This window comes from Schistocerca serialis, chromosome 9, assembly GCF_023864345.2.
Source record: "Schistocerca serialis cubense isolate TAMUIC-IGC-003099 chromosome 9, iqSchSeri2.2, whole genome shotgun sequence".
Classification (NCBI taxonomy): domain Eukaryota; kingdom Metazoa; phylum Arthropoda; class Insecta; order Orthoptera; family Acrididae; genus Schistocerca; species Schistocerca serialis.
In genome coordinates, this window is record NC_064646.1 from 187576474 (window position 1) to 187591030 (window position 14557).

The following is a 14557-nucleotide window of genomic DNA, read 5'->3' on the forward strand; positions in this document are numbered from 1 at the left end:
AGTCTGAACAGATTAACGACGCTCCCTCTTTTTTACTTCCATTAGTTTGCCAGATATCCTCCCTCCACTATCACCAACATCCAACGGCACAACAGTGCAAATTTCCTATTATACTTTTAATCATTAATCTTAAGTGACCAGACGTCCTCATTTTCTGGTGACAGTCCTCAGTTTTCAAGCTTTGTTCTTTAAAACTGACTGAGGGCAATAGCTGTCCTCGGTTTCTTATTTTTTTGTCCCCAATTTTTTTCGAATTTCTCGAAATAACTGAACTAGGAAGATTTGGCGAACATTTTAACTAGAACTCAGACTGAATATACCAGTGCAACCAAATTTGGTATCAATAGCTTATTTTATTTCATTGAAAAAAATGGTCTGATAAAGGTGTGGAACTATTTTCTGGTGCTAATGAATCTTTCCTTGAATTCAGAACTTACTTTATACTAATGGGAGACATTCCGAGCCTCAAACCTAGTCATCTGGATAATGTGATGTTATTTCGTTTCTCTTTTAACTGAAATATTTTTAAAATGAGGAATAAAGCAGTCTTTTTTGCCATCCACTTTCTTACGATTAAATATACAAATTACTCTTTGTCTGCATTTTTTGTTGAGAGTTCTACAACTTTTATTAGCCGCCCCCGTGGCGCAGTTGTCTCAGCGACTTCTGTTTTGTACACATAGTCAGTAGCGGCAGCTTTAGTTTTGAGGTAGGTGGAGGCATTGCCTATATTTTCGCCGAAGTAAGTAAAGACGCCTTATCTGCATTTTTCGTGTAGAGTGCTACACCTTTTATTAACCGCCGTGGTGGCGTAGTGGTCTTAGCGATTTCTATTTTGAAGTCATAGTCAGTAGCGGCAGCTTTGCTCCTGAGATAAAAAAATGGTTCAAATGGCTCTGAGCACTATGGGACTCAACTGCTGTGGTTATCGGTCCCCTAGAACTTAGAACTACTTAAACCTAACTAACCTAAGGACATCACACACATCCATGCCCGAGGCAGGATTCGAACCTGCGACCGTAGCAGTCCCACGGTTCCGGACTGCGCGCCTAGAACAGCGAGACCACCGCGGCCGGCGCTCCTGAGATAGGTGGAGGCATTGCCTTTACTTTCGCCAAAGTAAGTAAAGACTGTTATGTAACTATTTTACTTGCTTCTTTTTCTCGTTATTTGCTCAATTTTTTCGCTGTTTGATTTGAGGTTAATTTTTGCCCTAAGATTCTCCCGCCCAAGGCTGCTGACCCGTCTTGCGGAATGGTGGAAAGGGGCCTGAAGATATGAGTTCACGGTTTCCGTTACTGCTGGCAGCTTTCACGTTAAACACATGTGATTACCATTTATTGTTGATAACGCAGACAGGCACTGTTCAATCGTAGTACGCAACTATGCTTTTCCAAGCGAAGTCTCCAAACCGTGTCAGGTGCACGGCATATGTACCGTAGACCCAAAAAATTGGCCGCGCTTTCCTTTGTCAGCTATTAGTATCTTTAAATTTTTCATCAAACTGATGTAAAACAGTATTTTTGAATTTTTGAGAACTATAGTCAATGGCGTTTTACGCCGATAAGTCACTGAGACAAAAAAGGGACGTTTTGGCGTACCGTTCCAGCTTCAGAAAAAAAGGAAAAATACGGGACGCCTGGTCGCCTTACAACTAATATAAGTTGGTACGAATTACATGAAAATCACAGACATTCAAACTAGCCTGAAGCAGATGTGAAAGTTAGGTGGACCTTTTGTGACAGGTAATGAAATGTTATGCACAAGTCAACTGACCTTTCGTGACAGGTAATGAAATGTTATGCACAAGTCAACTGAAGATTTATTACAAAGAAAAAAAAATGTTGTATTTATATGTAGCACAGAGTTAGTAATTTTGACTTTACGTTATCACCGCATATGCAACTGTAACTTATTTTAATAAATGAAAAGCACCAGTTTGCTTTTGTTCTACAATATTATTTTTATTGCTAACCGGTTTTCGGCTTACAAGGCCTGAAGATGGCCTTGTAAGCCGAAAACCGGTTAGCAATAAAAATAATATTGTAGAACAAAAGCAAACTGGTGCTTTTCATTTATTATTATAATGTTGTTCTACCAAGAACCGACGGAAGATTCTGTTAATATGTAACTTATTTTGTGAATTTATTGTTACCGTAACGTAAGTACTTGTCCAAGCAGGCCCAGAGTTACATCTGTCAGTAGAACGAGAAAGGTTAAGTGTCATGCTAGTGCTAATGCAGACAGTAGTTGGTTGGTTGGTTGGTTTGGGGGAAGAGACCAAACAGCGAGGTCATCGGTCTCATCGGGTTAGGGAAGGACGGAGAAGGAAGTCGGCCGTGCCCTTTCAAAGGAACCATCCCGGCATTTGCCTGGAGTGATTTAGGGAAATCACGGAAAACCTAAATCAGGATGGCCGGACGCGGGATTGAACAATGCAGACAGTAAATTATGATACATGTATTGTAAACGTTGTAATTCACAACTTCGTTCTTATTGTCTTCTGAAATTTTCATAAAAACCCCTGCAATTCCCTTGAAATACATTTTAAAAGCGCACAGCTTTAACATTTTCATTCTGGAGTTAATTTCACGACACGAAACATATTTCTGACTCCTTCACCTAACTTACTGCTAAAGTAAAGGTCACATGGTGGCACGTCTTACAACGGGCAAGTCAAATCACGCACCTAGTTGTATCGTCCTACCAACATAACTGCGATACGTCGCCATGCATGCAAATTTCGCTGAAGGCAGTAGTTGTTGGCGACACTGACAAAACACGATCGTGTCACGTGGCGTTGATAAACACAAGAAGCGCGCGCACTCACGAAGTGATAAGCTTGTCAAGTCAGTCTTTTTAGTGCAAGAGCGTTGTTGTTTTATAAAGTTTTTGTTTACTGCTTGCACTTAAAAATGTTTAGTGTATATTACTGTGTTCAGTGATGAAATTTGCAGTGAATCTATCGTGTGGTTACTGTTTCGGGGCACGAAGAATCGGTATGTTTACATCTGCTCCCAGTCAATGAATCAGCTGTTGGAAGCTTAGAGGTAAATCAGAATAAGTGATTAATTCATTCACTTGTACGATTATATGGGTCGTCATTCTTGACATCTTAATACGCGACGTAACGTACAACTTGTCGCAAGATACACCTAACCTATACTGGTCTTTGTAAATGCGAATATCTGAACATATTTCAGTAGTTCAGAGTTTTTCTATTTGTTGTGCCAAATAGGAGAAAAGAGTCTTACTCAGAGACTTGTATATCTACCCAGCGGTGTTCATCTGGTAGCTGTTTATATGCAATCTATTACAAATTAAGCGGTAGTGGCAATGTCATAAAGTTGCTCATGAGAACATCAGCGCATAAATGTACATACAGAAGCCTATGATAGACATAGTGGTCTACAAAACAGAAAAAAATCTTCCTTAATGTAAATGGTTAACAGTAACAGGTAGCCCAAATGATTGATTCTATAATCCTATCGTTAATTTACCCTTGAGTTATTGTTTAGTGGTTTCTCTAGTACTAGTGACAGATTAATTCACTGTGTACTGATTCTTCATACTGTATAAAAGATGATTTCCCAGTCGCATGTGAAAGCTTTTGCAACATCTGTGGTTAGCCTATATGGTGTGTTATATACAGTTTACATTTTCGGTGTCATACCTCTCTTTGAAGTTTGGGACATTTCATTTCTCATATACCGGTACATACAGCAACTGAAAAACAGCACAATCATGTCTAGGAGACGAAAGTGCTTCGTTGTTAGCCAAACATTCAGCAAGGAAAATACAGGTGTGATATACTTTGTGTCTTCCCAACTTATTTCTGATTTATGTATCAAGCATTGCACAAAAACATGAGAAAAGTGTTGTTAAACATGATGAAAGTGTTGTTATTGGTACATGGAGCCTCATGTTTGTAGCTGACAGCAAAAGTGCAGTGTAACTATTGGTTCATGAAAAATTGTATGCGTTGACAGTTATATTTCAAGGATTTATATTAATGTTTGACAGTTGGTCCACATACGTGACAACATTTTACAGAATTGTGGATTTTCCCCCATTAAACAACAAGTGCACATGTTAGACACTATCCATAAGTTTTTGCACATTTGTAGGATTGCCAATGACATGATATTTATACATTCAAGATATATCCACAAGTTTTTGTGCACAATTGTAATAATGTCCAGCATCATAGTTTGTGCTGTGACAGCAGGGCACAGTGCTTGGATTGATAGTATGGTAGGCTAATTCAAGTGTTCAATATGTGATTAGTGTAACTGTGAACTCTTTGGTCACATTCCACATAAAATTTGAGTGGCACATTTTTGTTTATTCACAAATTGAAGTGATTCATTACAGTGCATGTTTAGCATGGACTGTTTTGCAAAAAGAATGGAATGAGGTGTCCTGAAAGAACATTGTTACTGGTTTTTAAAAATATATGGCTGAATATAGTCACAAAATATGTCTCCCACAAAAAGTGTATGACAAAGGCAGCCAACATGTGAAAGAGACAGTAATCATATTGAACAAGGTTCCTGAGATATTTATGTTTTAAAGAATCTGATGAGTGGATCAGTACTTAAATGAATGGTTTGAGAATCAGCCTTTAACATGACTTTGTGCTCTGGTAAGGTTTCATGTGTGTGAAGAATTTGTAGCCTCACTGTTCTTCAGATTTTGTATCAGGTTGCTGTCAGACATTGGCATAGTACCTCCAACAGTCATATACTAGTAAGGGGTCTAGTGTAGCAGGGGATACAACCTGTCGGCTTTGGACAATGACGTCACAAGTCGCCAGAGAGCAGTTTACCATTTTCGCTTTTGCTGTTATGTTTCAGTTTCGTTTTTTTACTGATTGCTTAATAAAGTGGATCTGTTTATTCTATCTCGTGAGATTTTTTTTTTTTTTTTTTTTTGAAAAAGCCAAAAAACACTTATCAGCTACTGAAGGGAGCTACAACACTAAGAAGAATCGCTTCTCGTTTGGCGACTTGTGACGTCATTGTCCAAAGCCGACTGGTTGTATCCCCTGCTACACTAGTCCCCTAGTAAGAGCACTGTGCTGTTTTTAAACAACCTTCCACTTCATGAAATTTTTAACTTTGATTTAGAGTTCATATGTATGATGAATGTGAGAGGAAGTGAAATAAACTGACCTGGTTATTGAAATGGTTTTCTCAATGCGCCATTGATAATGATAGCAAATTTGAAGTACAGGTATGTTAAAAAGTGGGAATCAAATCAAATAATAATGATCCCAAAAATGTCAATAGATTAAATTGTAGATGTTGTGGAGATCTGATAGAGTGACATGGTGGCAAAAATATGTGCCATGTTATTTGGATGAAATACTGTGCATATTGATGTAACTACTCTTTTGTCTGTGAGTTTTACAGTTTTTTTGCTTAACTAAACATTACCAAAGTACACACACGAGACTAAAGAAAATTGATAGAAAGAGGGAGTATTACATTGTAAAATGCTAGACTTGTAGCAAGGATGAAGTGGGAAAAAAACAAAAAAAAAAAAACACAGTCTGTCCATTTAACTTTAATCTTGTATTGTTTTCAAGAAGCATCTAAGCATTTATTGGGATGTCACCCTCAATAAGTTCATGACTGGTTCCTTCTATATCATTAGTCAAAACTGCTGGAATGTAATAACAGAGAATGGAGTTATGTTTAAACAGATAAAATAATCAAGATGTGAATTCAAAATTAGTGTTCATGGCTGTGTTACTTTTGGAACCTAATGGCAGATACCCTGTGTGCTTTCATTTCTTACAATGATGTGTTTATGTGAAAATGCCAAATTGCACCATGATTCAGAGTCCATGTTAAATTGTGGGCTTCCTATAAATCGCTGAGAAAATAACCTTGAATAGGAATATGCCTAGTAAAACAATAATGTTTAAACAGTCTTTGCTTTAAGCACAGCTTTGTTTTACATTTGACAGAGTCCCTTAGAGCTCTCCTGCCCCTAAATTACAAAACTCATATATGAAACCACATTTTTTGTCATTGTTACTACAATACAAAATCAGATAATGCATCTCAGTCCTAGCAATACAACCTCTCTTTTTAGCTGCATGTCTCAGAACATTCAATGAATCTCTTGGAATTCCGATCTACTTTGTTGCCACACTGCAAGTTGTTGCTATTGTGGTTATCTGTTTGTGTAAGTATAACAGGTTACTGAGCTCTCTGCTGTTGAAAAATTCATATCTATGTGCCAACTGCATTGTAATCCAAGCCCAATGTTCAAAATAGACATCATCAGCAAAAAGCAGTGAAAAAAAAAGTTTTGCATTGGATTTGCTTGAGATGTTTATGATGTTATAACAAAGCCAATAATATTTTTGCCAACAGAAGTAACAATCTAAATTAACTCTTCTCTTCAACTCTTGCAGATTTGATTGTACCAAGGAATTTTCATTCAATTATTGCACTGTTTTTTTTTTCTTTTTCTTTTGTCAATGGTCACACATTCTACTGCCTAAATGCCAACTTAAGACTTTATTATACTGCAGAACAGCTGGTATTAATTTATGTTTATATATAAAAAGTTAGTTTAATCTTTTTTGTGGCTAAAATCTGTGTCAATAGATTCTTAAGAGCAGTGGTCAGATAGGAGTAGGCTAGTTCATTTTGCTGTTCATTTTAGAATGTTAGCTGTTTATGAATGCTCCTGAATATTAGTGTTGTAGATATCTTGGCAGCAAAATGAATATAGGAAAGAAACACACTGCATTCCTGAAAACCAATAAGCGGACTGTTGAACGTTCTCATCAAATTGATGGACCACCTGTCAGTAATGCCTTGTGTTCTCCCATGGTCTGGGTCATGTAGGGCTACCTTGGACAATAGCATGTTGTGTAGAAATCAATAAGCTTCATGTTGCTACTTTTCTTGTTTTGGTGTCCAATTTCCAAGGATGAGATTTTATACTTATTACAATTTGAGTTTTGTACTTTCTGTATAAGCACTTATCTTTCACTATTCATTAAGTCTTGCAGGAGCTAAACAGATGGACACAACATAATGTATGGAGTTTCGAGGTTTAGGAGTTTGAGGTACTGTTTAGAGGGAGAGCACTGAGGAAACCATGTCTGTATGAAAGTAGATACATATGTAATAATAATTGGAGTGTGAGAAACAGAGAGGGGAGAATGAGTCAAGAAGTGGAATTTGGGGCTAGACAGGGGACTAGTGGAGATTGAAACTAAGAATATTACAGGACTGAAGCATGTGTTGGAGGGTGTTTATTACTGGAACAATTCTGATAAGTTGGTATGAGGGGTGAATATCCAGATGGCACATGCTGTGAAGTAACCAATTAAGTTCAACTATGCCGTAAGCTTACTGATTTATATGCCTTGACAGTAGATGATCAAACTTGGTATTGGTAATTGTTGAACATTAGCCATTCATATGGTTGGTTGGCGATAATGCTCACATAAAAGATGTGCAGTAGTTACAACAAATCTGATGTAGTTGCAGTTTAAGTAGGTGACTGTGCCTCTAATGGGATAGTGATAAGAATGAATCAGTTTGATGAAATTTTTTCAGGTTATCACCTGAGTCACGATGTAGTGTTGTCACAATGTTATGATGAGTTTTCTACATTTACATCTACATACGTGCTTTAAAAGCCACTGTATGGTGCGTGTTGGAGGGTATCTTGTACCACTACTAATAATTTCCATTCCTGTTCCAACTGCAAATAGAGGGAGGGAAAAACAACTGTCCACATGCCTCCATGTGAGCCCTAATTTCTGTTACCATATCTTCATCTTCCTACATTGGCGGCAGTAGAATCATTCAGCAGTCAGCTTCAAATGCCGGTTCTCTTTAATTTTCTCAAAATTGTTCTGTGAAAAGATTGTCATCTTCCCTCCAGAGATTCTGACTCGAGTTCATGAAGCTCCTGCGCAGACTTGCGTGTTGATCAGATGTACTCATCATTTTCAGGTGAAGTTCCCATCTCATGTCCATTGTGTTCCTTTATAGCCACTGGACCACGGACTCCTCCACCTAGGGCTCAGTGGTTTGGCCAGTCACATGCCTCCAGAAGAGATGTTGAGGGCAGCATCGGTGGAGGGTGGGTGGGAGATGTTGAGATAGTGGGGCAGACTGTGCGTCGAACCCTGGAGTTATTTGTCTGTTCTGCCCACTGCATTCACTTCAGTGATATCCTGGTGTATTTCTGCTAACAGCAGAGGCAGCTGGTGAAGTAAGCAAACAGCTCCAGAATTCAATAATAGGGCTCCTCCACTATGCAGAGAAGCACCCTCTCCCCCAACACCACCACTAACCACAGTGTCTTTTACAAAAGGCAAATGACTGATCCATCTGTTGGGCCTGGCAGAGGAATCTTGGGTCCAGGGACTATAAGGGAACAAACCAAATGTGAGCCCGACACATTGACCGAAGATGTTGAATAAGTAACTCATTGAAACATTGCAACAACATGTTTCCGCAACTTGACTGATAATCCGAGGGGATTTCATCAATAAAATTCACCAAAAAAGCCCACATTCCCATGTGGATCAGTAAATTTTGAGTAAATTCATAGGGCAGACATTGTAGCTTGGTCTTTCAAACAGGTATAAAAAAAAGTGGAGAGTATTTTGTGAGCAGGAATGACCCAAGGGTATTCCGTAAGTTGGGCAGCTGGTGGAATACCACTTGGAAAACAGCAGGATGAAATTTAGCGAGGATATTCATCATTTGAGAACATGATGAAGAGTATTCAAGGCATTGTGAGAGAATGTACTTCATCTGTTATCATTTTTGGAAGGGGGTGCGAGGTTGTGGCTGGCTAATGTGCATAGTTAGGGTATTAGGATCCTGTGAGCATATGGCTTAGGGTGCTTGTGAACCAGATTTGAAAGGTGGGAGACATTGCATGTATCTGTGAAGACCTTGACAAGGTTTGCAGCATAATGGGGAAGAGATTGCTGATCACTACAGATGTGGTGTCCATTAGTGGCAGACTGTAAAAGCACCAGAATAATATAATTGCCAGACTTCTATGGTTGAGTGGGTTTCAAGCCAAACAGAGGTTCACATTTGCCTGTGATTTCAACTGGAGTTAGGAATGTGCAGAATTTACGAATTTTCTTGAAATTCATCAAGTGTGTATGCAAATTTATGTTTAATGTCCACATTTCTTGCAGTTAAGGATGGATTTGTATGACCAGTATCAGTTTTATCTGCTAGTTCCCATATGTTTTGTGTTCACACTGCTCTGTCATTGAGCTGAAAACAGCTTGACTGAACTGTATGTAATACCACTATTCCCCCACCCACCCACCAACCCAGGGGCTTACAGTCCTTTCGTGAGTATGTGCATGGCGATTACGGGGCCCCGAACTATCGCATCCTTCCTTCTTTCCTGGGCTGCATTTCCTTTCCCTTCCCCTCCTTTCCTGTCCTTGCTCCTTCCCCTCCAGCACCTCCTTTCCCCCTCTTGGTGTCTTTGCTTGTTTGTCCCCACTATTCTCCTGGTTAGGTTGGTTTTGCGATTTGGTTTTGTTGAGTAATTACCTCATCCTTTTGACATTCTCTGGTCCCCCTCTGGGATTTGATCTCAGTTACTAAATGTCTATTCCGTAGTGTGAGCTGTTTGAGGAAAATCACCTTACCTAGTGTCTCCTGCATTTGCTCTCCTAGTTCCTTCCATCTTTTCCTTCACGTCGTTGTCTGATGCTAGGGTACATAGCACAGTAGCCAGCCCATGTGGTGGGGTCACTATGTACCCTTTTGTTTGAGCCCCCAGAAAACACAGGGATCACACTTTTGATACCTGAACTGTGACCACCTCAGGTAAGCCTAGGAGTGGTTGCTTGTCTTCCTGGAGCATCAGAACTCCCGATAATGGCCGCCGTGCCAGACGGCCCATGCTGTGGCTGGATGGCGCCCATGGGAAGAGCCCCTGATTGGAGTGGGTGGTATCAGGGCAGATGCTATGCAAATGGAATGCATACGGGTCCAGAACTCTGTCCGTTCTTCTACAGCTATCTCTTTGAATGGAAATGATTCTTTTAGTGCTGCTTCCTCAGCCCCTTCCTTGGCTACCCCCTGGGAGGAGGGTCAGTCTCGTTGGCTAGGGGCGAAACCTTTCCCCTGCTATCTGGTTTGCACCAGGACTGATGGGGATACTTTCACCAATGCCAAACCTTTGTTTTTTTGTGGGACACATTGAAGACAAGTTTGGCTAGGTGGACTCTGAGCAAGATGCGATCGGGTTCTTTATAGATCAAAACTGCTTCAGCTGCCCAGTCTGCCGCCCTTCGTGCCTGTGACCATCTTGGCACAGTTCCTGTGTCCATTACCCCCCACCAGTCTTTGAATATGGTTCAAGGTGTAAATTTTCACAGGGACCTCATCCTTCAAACTGATGGAACTTAGGGACAATCTAGGACAGCGAGGTGTTCCCTTTGTTCGCCGTGTTAAGAAGGGCCTGAAGGACAATCGCATTGATACTGGTGCCTTTATCCTGGCCTTTGACGGGGATACCCTCCATGTGAAGGTCAAGATTATGGTTTATTGGTGTGATGAAGCCGTACATCCCACCACCTATGAGATGTTTTAAGTGCTTGCATTTTGGACACGTCTTCCCACTGTTTGCAGACCACTTTCTGTGGTGAATATGGACGTCCACTCCATGAGGGGAGTTCCTGTGTTCACCCTCCTGTGTGTGTTAAATTCCATAGCAGTCATTCTCCATATTCACTGGATTACCCGGCTTATAAGAAGGAAAAGAAGATACGGGAGTATAAGTCCCTTGATCATCTAACCTACACTGAGGCTCGTAAGAAGTATGCACGTCTTCATCCTGTGTCAATGACATCAAGCTATGCTTCAGTTACATCTTCACCCCTTCCTTACCCCAGTCCTGAACCCCCCTCCTCTCCTCCATATGGTTCCCACACCCTCCCCTCTGGGCGCCGCTCCCCCTTCCCAACCTGAGAAATGTTCCAATTCTGTGACATCTGCCGGTCAAGGGCGCCCCTCCCGGGACCCCCCCCCCCCCCCCCCTTCTCGGCACAAGGTCTGCTGCCACACGACGACCATGAGACCCACGGTCTGTGGGCCCTCAGGTTGCCTGCTCTGTTTCTGTTCCAGATCTTGCTGCAGCTGACTCCTTTTTGCAGCACAGCCCTCCTCAGTATCAAACAGAAAAGAAAATGAAGCGTAAGTCCTGGGACAAGGAGCCTCTGGTGTCGCCAGAGGTCCTATCCCCACCTTTGCAACCTGACTCTGACCTGCTGTTCACAGATGTCGCCCCCTCCTTGTCGGTGACAGATGGTGACCCAGCGGCATGACTGGCTTTAGCCTCTTCACCCCCCATTTGAATCATCATTCTGTGATTAGCCAATGGAATTGTAATGCATATTACCATCACCTTGCGGAGTTGAAATTCCTTATTTCGTTTTACTCTGCAGCTTGTGTGGATCTACAGGTATCTCATTTTACTGATGATCCCTCACCAACCCTCTGTGGTTTCCGTGCTTTCTGTCGAAATCGGGTCTGCCCCCTGTGGGCCTTTGGTGGCATTTGTATGTTGGTCCGTACGGATGTTGCTAGCACATGGATTCCTCTTCAAACTACATTGGAAGCGGTTGCTGTTAGGGTCCACCTGGACTGTGGGGGTCACAGTTTGCAATATTTATCTCTCTCCTGACCAGACTCTTAACACCTGCTGCCTTAACTGCCCTTCTTCAGCAACTTCCTACTCCCTCCTCCCTTCATTACACTGGTCAGTACATGACGACCTTTGCGATAGTGACCACTTCCTATTGATTCTCTTGCTCCCTGATTGACAGGTTACCTTGTTAGTCTTTCCAATGTGCCGATTGGCCTCTATATGCTGCACAGGTCATTTTTTCTCCCTCTTTGTTGGGTTGTATTGATGATGTCCTACGTGGCGTGTCTGATACGATTGTTCGCACTGCTAGCCTTGCTATCCCACGCTCATCTGGACCATTTCACCGCCGGCAAGTCCCGTGGTGGAGTACGGCCATTGCTATTGCCATCTGTGATCACCGTCGAGCTATGCAACACCTTAAGAGGCACCTATCCGCTGCCAATCTTATTACCTTTAAACACCTTCACGTCAAAGCCCTTACTTAATCAAATGGAGCAAATGGGTGTGTTGGGAACACTTTGTTTCGTCCCTCGATCCTACTGTCCCTATGTCACGGGTATGGGCTACTCTTTGCCCTCTCCAAGGTTGCCATCGGCAGTGTACGCTCCCAGGCATTGCCCTCCCAGATGGCCTTTGCATGTACCCATTGGTTTTCGCGGAACATCTTGCGACCCATTTTGCAACAGCATTAGTATCAACCTCCTATCCAGCTGCTTTCCTTCACCAGAAACAGCGGGCGGGCCAAAGCTTCCGCCTTATGTTTTACCCCTTGTCAGTCACAATCTTACAGTGAACTGAATGGGAACTTCTTCCCGCACTTTCTTCTTCTCATGATACGGTACCTGACCCAGGCTCCATTCATAACCAATTGCTTCAACATCTCAGTGCTCCATGACGACATCTTCTCCCGGGTGCTTAACCGTATTTGGTTCCAGGGTGACTTCCCTTAAACCCCAATCAACCAACCAACCATTATTTCCTCACTTGAAACTCCAAAATTTCCATTAATTCGTAAGTGTGTTCCAGAAACCACATTTGACTGTGACCAGCTGCATTGGATATACTTGTCTGCCTCTCTTCTGGATGAATTTACAGTTGTTTTGCTCTGACATGTGGGTCACAGAAAGAGGCAGTGGGATTTGTTGAGGGCAGCCTCAAACTGGTTTACTTATATAGACAAATAAACTTTCTGGCAAACTGAGGTCTTGATGTGTGATGATTGGTGATTGTGACCCTAGTTGTGGTTGCTGAATTTTGTATTGGTTTAGTACTATGACAGTTTGGTACAGGATTCCTCATAGTCAGCCTGGGGTGATGTAAAGTGCGTAAAAAATTGTCTGATCTGTTATTTTGTTTGGAAGTGCTAATATTTGAGGAAGGTCATGACTGGTATTTCAAGCTTTACTATCTAAGAATCATGTTTATTCCTTCCATCACACAAGCATTGAGTATGTTATCTGTAGACTTCAGTTTCTATAATTATGGTCTCACTCCTCCTGTGTATTTCCTGACCTTAAATGAAGATTATTTTCATGTTTAACAATATTTAACTATTTTAAATATGGAGTTTCATGTTCGAAAAAGGTCGTAGTTCATGTGAACTGACATTGTGCCTGTTTACTAAAGTTCTGCCAGGTAAGTCTGTAAAGTATTCACCACCGATGATGCAGCAAATCTAAGTTTAGACAAGAGATTGTTTTTTTTATGGCAGTGTTTTCAAATCCTTTAAGAATTTATTTATCGTGTATGTTGATGGACTGTGTGTGTGTGTGTGGACTGTTTCATTTGGCTATCTGATAGAGTGAATGTGATGTCAAATTCAGTAACATGAAAATAACTTAGAATTATTTGTTTTACAAAAGATGTTCTAAAAATTAAGTCTCTACAGTGTTTATGAAAGATAAATTTTTAGTTTATTAGTTTGGTGTATATAATTCTTTAGAAATGTTTGGGCTTTTTCTGATTAGATTTGCCTTTCTTAGCATGTATCTCATATCTCCTCATCACATATAAATTTTCTCCTTTTCTTGTCTCATTGCCATGTATTGTTGTATTTATGAAATCCTGTACAATATTTTTCTTGGTGTGTTTTATGTAGTTAAGATCCCAACTTCTTAGTGATAGGCGAGATTTGTGGTTTTGACTGTGGCTCTGTTACTAAGAACAGCCCCAAAATTCGCTTGTGATTTGGCAAAACAAGGTCAGATTTGCAGGATCAGATAAAAAATAACTCGTATCCATTGTACAATCAATCTCTTTACAGTTTTTCATAGCTGCTAGTCATGTGGCCTGTTGTTTTAACTTGAAATGAGTGTTTGTTATATGCATTTAATCCACAAATGATTGCCAATATATTGCAGCCTCACATTGATGATCTTTTCACTATTAGTTTTGTCTGGTGACGGGCCCATTTCAATTAGCAATTTCTTCAAGGAAAAAGTAAGAACACAAACCTAATGAATTATTTAAGTTTTCTGTACACAGTTTTTAAGGGCCTGCTAGTTAAAATGGGACTTTCATTACAGTACTGTTTTAACTCACAGTTTGTTTTAATAATCTGTTTGTTATGTAAAAGAAATTTGCAATGTATGCCATCAGCATTTTGATTTTGTAGTCAATACCAATATTTGCCCTGTGATCAGATGGTATGTCCCTCTTTCACAAAAACTCTCTGCTGTATACTTGCAGAATATACACAAACCCTTACTCTGGAAGCATATCACCAGATAAAAGAATAGATAACTGGCAATAATGCGAAACCATCATCTTGAATCCCACTAGGGTGTGGCATCTGCTAGAAATGACTGAAAATTTACCACAAGATAAATGCTACCAGTGAATTCATATTAATAAATAAATAAATATCTTCCATCCAGTAAATTAGATT

The 14557-nt window shown here is 40.6% G+C and overlaps 1 protein-coding gene across 1 annotated transcript in view; it reads left to right on the forward strand.

Moving 5' to 3' along the window:
- Positions 1–2861: 2861 nt before the first annotated feature.
- The window catches only part of LOC126419117 (uncharacterized), a 524657-nt gene continuing 512961 nt past the window's right edge, over positions 2862–14557 (forward strand). The window contains exon 1 of the mRNA XM_050086215.1: positions 2862–3050. The gene's annotated coding sequence lies outside the window, so the exon portion shown is untranslated. The remainder of the gene's footprint in view (positions 3051–14557) is intronic.